This window comes from Oncorhynchus gorbuscha, linkage group LG06, assembly GCF_021184085.1.
Source record: "Oncorhynchus gorbuscha isolate QuinsamMale2020 ecotype Even-year linkage group LG06, OgorEven_v1.0, whole genome shotgun sequence".
Lineage (NCBI taxonomy): Eukaryota > Metazoa > Chordata > Actinopteri > Salmoniformes > Salmonidae > Oncorhynchus > Oncorhynchus gorbuscha.
In genome coordinates, this window is record NC_060178.1 from 101,874,570 (window position 1) to 101,888,117 (window position 13,548).

The following is a 13,548-nucleotide window of genomic DNA, read 5'->3' on the forward strand; positions in this document are numbered from 1 at the left end:
GCTAGCCAATTAGCGTTCCCGCACCTGTCACTCAACCCCACCTGTCCCGGGGACAGATTTGGAGACACATTATTTTTCAAATAAAACACACTGGTTATGTCCCAATTAGCCTTCTTCCGCCCCGTAGTGTGTACATGTTCACTTCCCTTCACTGATGTGTAAGGAAATGGCTGGTGGAATCTCCCTAAAGCCCATTCCTCAACCAATACAATATCTTTAGATTTCTGGGAAGTACTAAAGGAGTATTCACTTCAGGAGAAAAGAGATTATTGGAACACACACACAAGCGCTCACACACATAATGCTTCTATTCCATATAGATTAAAAAGGGGTTGTCAGCAGTAGTCTCTAAATAAATGGATATAGATCTAATACCAACAACTATTTAAAGCCAATACAGCTCTAATTAAAGACAAATGAAACGTTGGTGAGAGCTTGTGAACGTTGTATGTTTATATGCCAATGGCAAGATAATCATGTTTGGTGAATGGGACCAGCTGTGTGTGTTTGTTGACACTTAGAAACAGTTCAACAAGTTCAACGAATGCTAGGGACCTAGCATTTAAAACAACATCTTTACACAAGTCGTTAAATCGCCAATGAACTGAACATGACAGTCTATGAGAGAGAGTACATCAGCTGCACTGGAAAGCTACCATACATCCAGTGCATGTCAGAGTCCTCTCTTTGGTGAATCTTTAGCTTGGCTAGTCAACTTTTCAATAAGTGCTGGAGAGAATGCATCTAGTTTCTGCTTTCAGATGACCCCATTTCTGCCAGAGGACTCAGAGAGAAGTGTGCTGTCCAAGGCCTGAGCTGATACACCATCCCTGTCTAAATATTGTTGCATGCAGCAGTTGCCCACAGGCTTCCAAGGAGAGATGTAGAGAGTGAGGTATAAATTCCACATGCTCCTCCGCCCCAGTCACACCTCAACTACGTGCATCCAGCGAGTCATCTAGCTAAACACACCACCATATCCTCCACCTCTTACGAACCGACTCGCGTTCAGCCTCACATCCAGACAGTCCTCCACCATGACACACCACCATATCCTCCACCTCTTACGAACCGACTCGCGTTCAGCCTCACATCCAGACAGTCCTCCACCATGACACACTTCACCATATCCTCCACCTCTTACGAACCGACTCGCGCTCAGCCTCACATCCAGACAGTCCTCCACCATGACACACTTCACCATATCCTCCACCTCTTACGAACCGACTCGCGCTCAGCCTCACATCCAGACAGTCCTCCACCATGACACACCACCATATCCTCCACCTCTTACGAACCGACTCGCGCTCAGCCTCACATCCAGACAGTCCTCCACCATGACACACTTCACCATATCATCCGCCAGTCCAATATTAATAATCACTGTGGTTATTCAAACACAAACCCACATCACTATCAGATAGTCTTGTATGCTGTAACATAGGCTACAATCAAGCTGTTTACTTACATATTCACACACACAATCACATATTGAATCGGTAACAAAACACTTTTACGTCGTCACTGATTTAAATACACACACTACAATGCATCCACCAGTCTAGATACAGAACTGTCCACTCTAGCCACTCAGCAAAATGCTCAAATTCTGGCCAGCACTGTCTCCCACTCAATGTCGTAACCTTCAGGTAAGAATCCTGTATCCATTCCTGCCAATGGGGCATTGGATAATCTAAGGGTGTTGTGGTAATATTTTGACACTAGGGGACACCAGTATTCCATCTCAGGGGACTAGAGACTGACCAGGGCAGGGGAGATCTCCCTCTCAGGGGACCAGAGACTGACCAGGGCAGGGGGAAGATCTCCCTCTCAGGGGACCAGAGACTGACCAGGGCAGGGGGAAGATCTCCCTCTCAGGGGACTAGAGACTGACCAGGACAGGGGGGAAATCTCCCTCTCAGGGGACCAGAGACTGACCAGGGCAGGGGGAAGATCTCCCTCTCAGGGGACTAGAGACTGACCAGGGCAGGGGGAAGATCTCCCTCTCAGGGGACCAGAGACTGACCAGGGCAGGGGGAAGATCTCCCTCTCAGGGGACCAGAGACTGACCAGGGCAGGGGGAAGATCTCCCTCTCAGGGGACTAGAGACTGACCAGGACAGGGGGAAGATCTCCCTCTCAGGGGACCAGAGACTGACCAGGGGCAGGGGGAAGATCTCCCTCTCAGGGGACTAGAGACTGATCAGGGCAGGGGGAAGATCTCCCTCTCAGGGGACTAGAGACTGACCAGGGCAGGGGGAAGATCTCCCTCTCAGGGGAGTAGAGACTGACCAGGGCAGGGGGAAGATCTCCCTCTCAGGGGAGTAGAGACTGACCAGGGCAGGGGGAAGATCTCCTTCTCAGGGGAGTAGAGACTGACCAGGGCAGGGGGGAGTTCTCCCTCTCAGGGGACTAGAGACTGACCAGGGCAGGGGGATGATCTCCCTCTCAGGGGAGTAGAGACGGACCAGGGCAGGGGAGCTCTCCCTCTCAGGGGAGTAGAGACGGACCAGGGCAGGGGAGCTCTCCAACTCAGGGGAGTAGAGACGGACCAGGGCAGGGGAGCTCTCCCTCTCAGGGGAGTAGAGACGGACCAGGGCAGGGGAGCTCTCCCTCTCAGAGGAGTAGAGACGGACCAGGGCAGAGGGAAGATCTCCCTCTCAGGGGAGTAGAGACGGACCAGGGCAGGGGGGAGATCTCTATAATTGGGAAGTGGGGTATAAAACATGCTCGTAAAGCCGTTTTTGTAATTAAAACTCTCCCCACGAACAAGCACATCCAAATACTGAAAACACACTCCCTCTTCATTCACCCACAGAACAATATTTCTACAATGTCCTCCTCACCATTCTACTCCACTGCATCCAAGCTAAATGTCACCACATTTTTACGCACATCCGAAATCAAACAGTTACTCACACCTTCCATTAAGTGGATAAACATGGCTCCCTGGGCTTGCTAGCGCTCTCGACCAGAGAACAATTTATGAATAAATCCCTAGCTTGATTTACTGTTTTTATAGAGGAAGTCTGGCATATTTCTTCAATCCTGTTTTGGAGAGGGTTTGATTATTTTCCAGAGTTTCTTCAATGTTTTTCTGTGTTTGAGATGACGGATTGTGCAGAGTAGAGAGAGCTTGTGTGGTCTGTCACACAACTTGGACACTGAAGGAAGTCAGATTTCACAGCAACTTGAGATCTACAAAGATGACCAGACTGCTGGGATAAGTTACTAGAGCAGTTTGTCAGTACCAGGGCACCATGTCAATATTGACTGATGTTAAATAAGGAATAGTTGCAGGTAAATGTCAATGCTGGATAGATACAACTGAAGTCATTGACCAGACTGCAGAGATGAGATCTGACTTGCCAGACCAGACTGCTGCAGAGATGAGATCTGACGGGCCAGACCAGACTGCAGAGATGAGATCTGACGGGCCAGACCAGACTGCAGAGATGAGATCTGACGGGCCAGACCAGACTGCAGAGATGAGATCTGACGGGCCAGACCAGACTGCAGAGATGAGATCTGACGGGCCAGACCAGACTGCAGAGATGAGATCTGACGGGCCAGACCAAACTGCAGAGATGAGATCTGATGGGCCAGACCAGACTGCAGAGATGAGATCTGACGGGCCAGACCAAACTGCAGAGATGAGATCGGACAGGCCAGAACAGACAGGAGAGCTGGTTATTACATAGGCTGGTCAGAATTTGGCATGACAGGTCCATTGACTGAGGTTAATCTCACCTGCATTCCTCAGGTTTGGGTCCAGATCAAGCATCTCCTTCACTGCCTCTGGGCTCACACTGTAGATGGACGCCCATGCCTCGTTGGTGATGCTGAGATGCCCCTGCCTCGCTTGTGAGTCAGATGAGATGCTTCAGTCCTGTTTTCTACTCCCCCAGAGTCAGATGAGATGCTTCAGTCCTGTTTTATACTCCCCCAGAGTCATATGAGATGCTTCAGTCCTGTTTTCTACTCCCCCAGAGTCAGATGAGAGGCTTCAGTCCTGTTTTCTACTCCCCCAGAGTCAGATGTGATGCTTCAGTCCTGTTTTCTACTCCCCCAGAGTCAGATGAGATGCTTCAGTCCTGTTTTATACTCCCCCAGAGTCAGATGAGATGCTTCAGTCCTGTTTTATACTCACCCAGAGTCAGATGAGATGCTTCAGTCCTGTTTTATACTCCCCCAGAGTCATATGAGATGCTTCAGTCCTGTTTTCTACTCCCCCAGAGTCAGATGAGAGGCTTCAGTCCTGTTTTCTACTCCCCCAGAGTCAGATGTGATGCTTCAGTCCTGTTTTCTACTCCCCAGAGTCAGATGAGATGCTTCAGTCCTGTTTTATACTCCTCCAGAGTCAGATGAGATGCTTCAGTCCTGTTTTATACTCCCCAGAGTCAGATGAGATGCTTCAGTCCTGTTTTCTACTCCCCCAGAGTCAGATGAGATGCTTCAGTCCTGTTTTCTACTCCCCAGAGTCAGATGAGATGCTTCAGTCCTGTTTTCTACTCAGAGTCAGATGAGATGCTTCAGTCCTGTTTTCTACTCCCCAGAGTCAGATGAGATGCTTCAGTCCTGTTTTCTACTCCCCAGAGTCAGATGAGATGCTTCAGTCCTGTTTTCTACTCCCCAGAGTCAGATGAGATGCTTCAGTCCTGTTTTCTACTCCCCAGAGTCAGATGAGATGCTTCAGTCCTGTTTTCTACTCCCCAGAGTCAGATGAGATGCTTCAGTCCTGTTTTCTACTCCCCAGAGTCAGATGAGATGCTTCAGTCCTGTTTTCTCTGTTTTCTACTCCCCAGAGTCAGATGAGATGCTTCAGTCCTGTTTTCTACTCCCCCAGAGTCAGATGTGATGCTTCAGTCCTGTTTTCTACTCCCCAGAGTCAGATGAGATGCTTCAGTCCTGTTTTCTACTCCCCCAGAGTCAGATGAGATGCTTCAGTCCTGTTTTCTACTCCCCCAGAGTCAGATGAGATGCTTCAGTCCTGTTTTCCTCCCCCAGAGTCAGATGAGATGCTTCAGTCCTGTTTTCTACTCCCCCAGAGTCAGATGAGATGCTTCAGTCCTGTTTTCTACTCCCCCAGAGTCAGATGAGATGCTTCAGTCCTGTTTTCTACTCCTCCAGAGTCAGATGAGATGCTTCAGTCCTGTTTTCTACTCCCCAGAGTCAGATGAGATGCTTCAGTCCTGTTTTCTAGAGTCAGATCTTCTCCAGAGTCAGATGAGATGCTTCAGTCCTGTTTTCTACTCCCCAGAGTCAGATGAGATGCTTCAGTCCTGTTTTCTACTCCCCCAGAGTCAGATGAGATGCTTCAGTCCTGTTTTCTACTCCCCAGAGTCAGAGTCAGATGAGATGCTTCAGTCCTGTTTTCTACTCCCCCAGAGTCAGATGAGATGCTTCAGTCCTCCCCCAGAGTGTTTTCTACTCCCCAGAGTCAGATGAGATGCTTCAGTCCTGTTTTCTACTCCCCCAGAGTCAGATGAGATGCTTCAGTCCTGTTTTCTACTCCCCCAGAGTCAGATGAGATGCTTCAGTCCTGTTTTCTACTCCCCCAGAGTCAGATGAGATGCTTCAGTCCTGTTTTCTACTCCCCCAGAGTCAGATGAGTCCTGTTTTCTACTCCCCCAGAGTCAGATGAGATGCTTCAGTCCTGTTTTCTACTCCCCAGAGTCAGATGAGATGCTTCAGTCCTGTTTTCTACTCCCCAGAGTCAGATGAGATGCTTCAGAGTCCTGATTTCAGTCCTGTTTTCTTCTCCCCCAGAGTCAGATGAGATGCTTCAGTCCTGTTTTCTACTCCCCAGAGTCAGATGAGATGCTTCAGTCCTGTTTTCTACTAGAGTCAGATGAGATGTTTTCAGTCCTGTTTTCTACTCCCCCAGAGTCAGATGAGATGCTCCCTGTTTTCTCTCCTCCAGAGTCCAGAGTCAGATGAGATGCTTCAGTCCTGTTTTCTACTCCCCAGAGTCAGATGAGATGCTTCCCAGAGTCAGATGAGATGCTTCAGTCCTGTTTTCTACTCCCCAGAGTCAGATGAGATGCTTCAGTCCTGTTTTCTACTCCCCCAGAGTCAGATGAGATGCTTCAGTCCTGTTTTCTACTCCCCAGAGTCAGATGAGATGCAGTCCTGTTTTCTACTCCTCCAGAGTCAGATGAGATGCTTCAGTCCTGTTTTCTACTCCCCAGAGTCAGATGAGATGCTTCAGTCCTGTTTTCTACTCCCCCAGAGTCAGATGAGATGCTTCAGTCCTGTTTTCTACTCCCCAGAGTCAGATGAGATGCTTCAGTCCTGTTTTCTACTCCCCAGAGTCAGATGAGATGCTTCAGTCTGCTTCCTCAGAGTCAGATGAGATCAGTCCTGTTTTCTACTCCCCCAGAGTCAGATGTGATGCTTCAGTCCTGTTTTCTACTCCCCAGAGTCAGATGAGATGCTTCAGTCCTGTTTTCTACTCCCCCAGAGTCACTCCCCTACTCCCCCAGAGTCAGAGTCAGATGAGATGCTTCAGTCCTGTTTTCTACTCCTCCAGAGTCAGATGAGATGCTTCAGTCCTGTTTTCTACTGAGTCAGATTTTCTCCTCTGTTTTTATCCCCAGAGTCAGATGAGATGCTTCAGTCCTGTTTTCTACTCCCCCAGAGTCAGATGAGATGCTTCAGTCCTGTTTTCTACTCCCCAGAGTCAGATGAGATGCTTCAGTCCTGTTTTCTACTCCCCCAGAGTCAGATGAGATGCTTCAGTCCTGTTTTCTACTCCCCAGAGTCAGATGAGATGCTTCAGTCCTGTTTTCTACTCCCCCAGAGTCAGATGAGATGCTTCAGTCCTGTTTTCTACTCCCCAGAGTCAGATGAGATGCTTCAGTCCTGTTTTCTACTCCCCAGAGTCAGATGAGATGCTTCAGTCCTGTTTTCTACTCCCCAGAGTCAGATGAGATGCTTCAGTCCTGTTTTCTACTCCCCAGAGTCAGATGAGATGCTTCAGTCCTGTTTTCTACTCCCCCAGAGTCAGACCCTTAGAGTCCGATGAGATGCTTCAGTCCTGTTTTCTACTCCCCAGAGTCAGATGAGATGCTTCAGTCCTGTTTTCTACTCCCCAGAGTCAGATGAGATGCTTCAGATGAGTCAGATTCAGTCCTGTTTTCTACTCCCCAGAGTCAGATGAGATGCTTCAGTCCTGTTTTCTACTCCCCAGAGTCAGATGAGATGCTTCAGTCCTGTTTTCTACAGATGAGATGCTTCAGTCCCAGAGTCAGATGAGATGCTTCAGTCCTGTTTTCTACTCCCCAGAGTCAGATGAGATGCTTCAGTCCTGTTTTCTACTCCCCCAGAGTCAGATGAGATGCTTCAGTCAGTCTTCAGTGTTTTCTACTCCTCCAGAGTCAGATGAGATGCTTCAGTCCTGTTTTCTACTCCCCAGAGTCAGATGAGATGCTTCAGTCCTGTTTTCTACTCCCCCAGAGTCAGATGAGATGCTTCAGTCCTGTTTGAGATGCTTCAGTCCTGTTTTCTACTCCCCAGAGTCAGATGAGATGCTTCAGTCCTGTTTTCTACTCCCCAGAGTCAGATGAGATGCTTCAGTCCTGTTTTCTACTCCCCAGAGTCAGATGAGATGCTTCAGTCCTGTTTTCTACTCCCCAGAGTCAGATGAGATGCTTCAGTCCTGTTTTCTACTCCCCCAGAGTCAGATGAGATGCTTCAGTCCTGTTTTCTACTCCCCAGAGAGTCAGATGAGATGCTTCAGTCCTGTTTTATACTCCCCCAGAGTCAGATGAGATGCTTCAGTCCTGTTTTAGAGTCAGATGAGATGCTTCATCCTGTTTTCTTCCCCAGAGTCAGATGAGATGCTTCAGTTGTTTTCTACTCCCCCAGAGTCAGATGAGATGCTTCAGTCCTGTTTTCTACTCCCCCAGAGTCAGATGAGATGCTTCAGTCCTGTTTTCTACTCCCCAGAGTCAGATGAGATGCTTCAGTCCTGTTTTCTACTCCCCAGAGTCAGTCAGATGAGTCAGATGCTTCAGTCCTGTTTTCCTCCCCAGAGTCAGATGAGATGCTTCAGTCCTGTTTTCTACTCCCCCAGAGTCAGATGAGATGCTTCAGTCCTGTTTTCTACTCCCCAGAGTCAGATGAGATGCTTCAGTCCTGTTTTCTACTCCCCCAGAGTCAGATGAGATGCTTCAGTCCTGTTTTCTACTCCCCAGAGTCAGATGAGATGCTTCAGTCCTGTTTTCTACTCCCCCAGAGTCAGATGTGATGCTTCAGTCCTGTTTTCTACTCCCCAGAGTCAGATGAGATGCTTCAGTCCTGTTTCCTACTCCCCAGAGTCAGATGAGATGCTTCAGTCCTAGAGTCAGATGAGATGCTTCAGTCCTGTTTTCTACTCCCCAGAGTCAGATGAGATGCTTCAGTCCTGTTTTCTACTCCCCAGAGTCAGATGTGATGCTTCAGATGAGAGATGAGATGCTTCAGTCCTGTTTTCTACTCCCCCAGAGTCAGATGAGATGCTTCAGTCCTGTTTTCTACTCCTCCAGAGTCAGATGAGATGCTTCAGTCCTGTTTTCTACTCCCCCAGAGTCAGATGAGATGCTTCAGTCCTGTTTTCTACTCCCCCAGAGTCAGATGAGATGCTTCAGTCCTGTTTTCTACTCCCCAGAGTCCTTCAGTCCAGAGTCAGATGAGATGCTTCAGTCCTGTTTTCTACTCCCCCAGAGTCAGATGAGATTTCAGTCCTGTTTTCTACTCCCCAGAGTCAGATGAGATGCTTCAGTCCTGTTTTCTACTCCCCAGAGTCAGATGATGCTTCAGTCCTGTTTTCTACTCCCCCAGAGTCAGATGAGATGCTTCAGTCCTGTTTTCTACTCCTCCAGAGTCAGATGAGATGCTTCAGTCCTGTTTTCTACTCCCCAGAGTCAGATGAGATGCTTCAGTCCTGTTTTCTTGTGATGCTTCAGTCCTGTTTTCTACTCCCCCAGAGTCAGATGTGATGCTTCAGTCCTGTTTTCTACTCCCCAGAGTCAGATGAGATCAGTCCTGTTTTATACTCCCCCAGAGTCAGATGAGATGCTTCAGTCCTGTTTTCTACTCCCCCAGAGTCAGATGAGATGCTTCAGTCCTGTTTTCTACTCCCCCAGAGTCAGATGATGCTTCAGTCCTGTTTTCTTCCCCCAGAGTCAGATGAGATGCTTCAGTCCTGTTTTCTACTCCCCAGAGTCAGATGAGATGCTTCAGTCCTGTTTTCTCACCCAGAGTCAGATGAGATGCTTCAGTCCTGTTTTCTACTCCCCCAGAGTCAGATGAGATGCTTCAGTCCTGTTTTCTACTCCCCCAGAGTCAGATGAGATGCTTCAGTCCTGTTTTCTACTCCCCCAGAGTCAGATGTGATGCTTCAGTCCTGTTTTCTACTCCCCCAGAGTCAGATGAGATGCTTCAGTCCTGTTTTATACTCCCCCAGAGTCAGATGAGATGCTTCAGTCCTGTTTTATACTCACCCAGAGTCAGATGAGATGCTTCAGTCCTGTTTTCTACTCCCCCAGAGTCAGATGAGATGCTTCAGTCCTGTTTTCTACTCCTCCAGAGTCAGATGAGATGCTTCAGTCCTGTTTTCTACTCACCCAGAGTCAGATGAGATGCTTCAGTCCTGTTTTCTACTCCCCCAGAGTCAGATGTGATGCTTCAGTCCTGTTTTCTACTCCTCCAGAGTCAGATGAGATGCTTCAGTCCTGTTTTCTACTCCCCCAGACTCAGATGAGATGCTTCAGTCCTGTTTTCTACTCCCCAGAGTCAGATGAGATGCTTCAGTCCTGTTTTCTACTCACCCAGTCAGATGAGATGCTTCAGTCCTGTTTTCTTCTCCCCCAGAGTCAGATGAGATGCTTCAGTCCTGTTTTCTACTCCCCCAGAGTCAGATGAGATGCTTCAGTCCTGTTTTCTACTCCCCCAGAGTCAGATGTGATGCTTCAGTCCTGTTTTCTACTCCCCAGAGTCAGATGAGATGCTTCAGTCCTGTTTTCTACTCCCCAGAGTCAGATGAGATGCTTCAGTCCTGTTTTCTACTCCCCAGAGTCAGATGAGATGCTTCAGTCCTGTTTTCTACTCCCCAGAGTCAGATGAGATGCTTCAGTCCTGTTTTCTACTCCCCAGAGTCAGATGAGATGCTTCAGTCCTGTTTTCTACTCCCCAGAGTCAGATGAGATGCTTCAGTCCTGTTTTCTACTCCCCAGAGTCAGATGAGATGCTTCAGTCCTGTTTTCTACTCCCCAGAGTCAGATGAGATGCAGATGAGTCAGATGAGATGCTTCAGTCCTGTTTTCTACTCCCCAGAGTCAGATGAGATGCTTCAGTCCTGTTTTCTACTCCTCAGAGTCCAGTCCTGTTTTCTACTCCCCCAGAGTCAGATGAGATGCTTCAGTCCTGTTTTCTACTCCCCAGAGTCAGATGAGATGCTTCAGTCCTGTTTTCTACTCCCCAGAGTCAGATGAGATGCTTCAGTCCTGTTTTCTACTCCCCAGAGTCAGATGAGATGCTTCAGTCCTGTTTTCTACTCCCCCAGAGTCAGATGAGATGCTTCAGTCCTGTTTTCTACTCCCCCAGAGTCAGATGTGATGCTTCAGTCCTGTTTTCTACTCCCCAGAGTCAGATGAGATGCTTCAGTCCTGTTTTCTCAGATGAGATGCTTCAGTCCTGTTTTCTACTCCCCAGAGTCAGATGAGATGCTTCAGTCCTGTTTTCTACTCCCCAGAGTCAGATGAGATGCTTCAGTCCTGTTTTCTACTCCCCAGAGTCAGATGAGATGCTTCAGTCCTGTTTTCTACTCCCCAGAGTCAGATGAGATGCTTCAGTCCTGTTTTCTACTCCCCAGAGTCAGATGAGATGCTTCAGTCCTGTTTTCTACTCCCCAGAGTCAGATGAGATGCTTCAGTCCTGTTTTCTACTCCCCAGAGTCAGATGTGATGCTTCAGTCCTGTTTTCTACTCCCCCAGAGTCAGATGAGATGCTTCAGTCCTGTTTTCTACTCCCCAGAGTCAGATGAGATGCTTCAGTCCTGTTTTCTACTCCCCAGAGTCAGATGAGATGCTTCAGTCCTGTTTTCTACTCCCCAGAGTCAGATGAGATGCTTCAGTCCTGTTTTCTACTCCCCCAGAGTCAGATGCGATGCTTCAGTCCTGTTTTCTACTCCCCAGAGTCAGATGAGATGCTTCAGTCCTGTTTTCTACTCCCCCAGAGTCAGATGTTTCAGTCCTGTTTTCTACTCCCCAGAGTCAGATGTGATGCTTCAGTCCTGTTTTCTACTCCCCCAGATGTCAGTGAGAGTCAGATGTGCTTCAGTCCTGTTTTCTACTCCCCCAGAGTCAGATGTGATGCTTCAGTCCTGTTTTCTTCTCCCCCAGAGTCAGATGTAATGCTTCAGTCCTGTTTCCTACTCCCCCAGAGTCAGATGAGATGCTTCAGTCTGGTTTTCTACTCCTCCAGAGTCAGATGAGATGCTTCAGTCCTGTTTTCTACTCCCCCAGAGTCAGATGAGATGCTTCAGTCCTGTGTTCTACTCCCCCAGAGTCAGATGTGATGCTTCAGTCCTGTTTTCTACTCCTCCAGAGTCAGAAGAAATGCTTCAGTCCTGTTTTCTACTCCCCCAGAGTCAGATGAGATGCTTCAGTCCTGTTTTCTACTCCCCCAGAGTCAGATGAGATGCTTCATTCCTGTTTTCTACTCCCCCAGAGTCAGATGAGATGCTTCAGTCCTGTTTTCTACTCCCCCAGAGTCAGATGTGATGCTTCAGTCCTGTTTTCTACTCCTCCAGAGTCAGATGAGATGCTTCAGTCCTGTTTTATACTCCCCCAGAGTCAGATGAGATGCTTCAGTCCTGTTTTCTACTCCTCCAGAGTGAGATGAGATGTTTCAGTCCTGTTTTCTACTCCCCCAGAGTCAGATGAGATGCTTCAGTCCTATTGTCTACTCCCCCATAGTCAGATGCGATGCTTCAGTCCTGTTTTCTACTCCCCCAGAGTCAGAAGCGATGCTTCAGTCATGTTTTCTACTCACCCAGAGTCAGATGAGATGCTTCAGTCCTGTTTTCTACTCCCCCAGAGTCAGATGAGATGCTTCAGTCCTGTTTTCTACTCCCCCAGAGTCAGATGTGATGCTTCAGTCCTGTTTTCTTCTCCCCCAGAGTCAGATGTGATGCTTCAGTCCTGTTTTCTACTCCCCCAGAGTCAGATGAGATGCTTCAGTCCTGTTTTCTACTCCTCCAGAGTCAGATGAGATGTTTTAGTCCTGTTTTCTACTCCCCCAGAGTCAGATGAGATGCTTCAGTCCTGTTTTCTACTCCTCCAGAGTCAGATGAGATGCTTCAGTCCTGTTTTCTACTCCCCCAGAGTCAGATGAGATGCTTCAGTCCTGTTTTCTACTCCCCCAGAGTCAGATGAGATGCTTCAGTCCTGTTTTCTACTCCCCCAGAGTCAGATGAGATGCTTCAGTCCTGTTTTCTACTCCTCTAGAGTGAGATGAGATGTTTCAGTCCTGTTTTCTACTCCCCCAGAGTCAGATGTGATGCTTCAGTCCTGTTTTCTACTCCCCCAGAGTCTGATGTGATGCTTCAGTCCTGTTTTCTACTCCCCCAGAGTCAGATGAGATGCTTCAGTCCTGTTTTATACTCCCCCAGAGTCATATGAGATGCTTCAGTCCTGTTTTCTACTCCCCAGAGTCAGATGAGATGCTTCAGTCCTGTTTTCTACTCCCCAGAGTCAGATGTGATGCTTCAGTCCTGTTTTCTAGAGTCAGATGAGATGCTTCAGTCCTGTTTTCTACTCCCCAGAGTCAGATGAGATGCTTCAGTCCTGTTTTACTCCCCAGAGTCAGATGAGATGCTTCAGTCCTGTTTTCTACTCCCCCAGAGTCAGATGAGATGCTTCAGTCCTGTTTTCTACTCCCCCAGAGTCAGATGAGATGCTTCAGTCCTGTTTTCTACTCCCCAGAGTCAGATGAGATGCTTCAGTCCTGTTTTCTACTCCCCAGAGTCAGATGAGATGCTTCAGTCCTGTTTTCTACTCCCCCAGAGTCAGATGAGATGCTTCAGTCCTGTTTTCTACTCCCCCAGAGTCAGATGAGATGCTTCAGTCCTGTTTTCTACTCCCCCAGAGTCAGATGAGATGCTTCAGTCCTGTTTTCTACTCCCCCAGAGTCAGATGAGATGCTTCAGTCCTGTTTTCTACTCCCCAGAGTCAGATGAGATGCTTCAGTCCTGTTTTCTACTCCCCAGAGTCAGATGAGATGCTTCAGTCCTGTTTTCTACTCCCCAGAGTCAGATGAGATGCTTCAGTCCTGTTTTCTACTCCCCAGAGTCAGATGAGATGCTTCAGTCCTGTTTTCTACTCCCCAGAGTCAGATGAGATGCTTCAGTCCTGTTTTCTACTCCCCCAGAGTCAGATGAGATGCTTCAGTCCTGTTTTCTACTCCCCCAGAGTCAGATGAGATGCTTCAGTCCTGTTTTCTACTCCCCCAGAGTCAGATGAGATGCTTCAGTCCTGTTTTCTATGCTCCAGTCCTGTGTTCTACT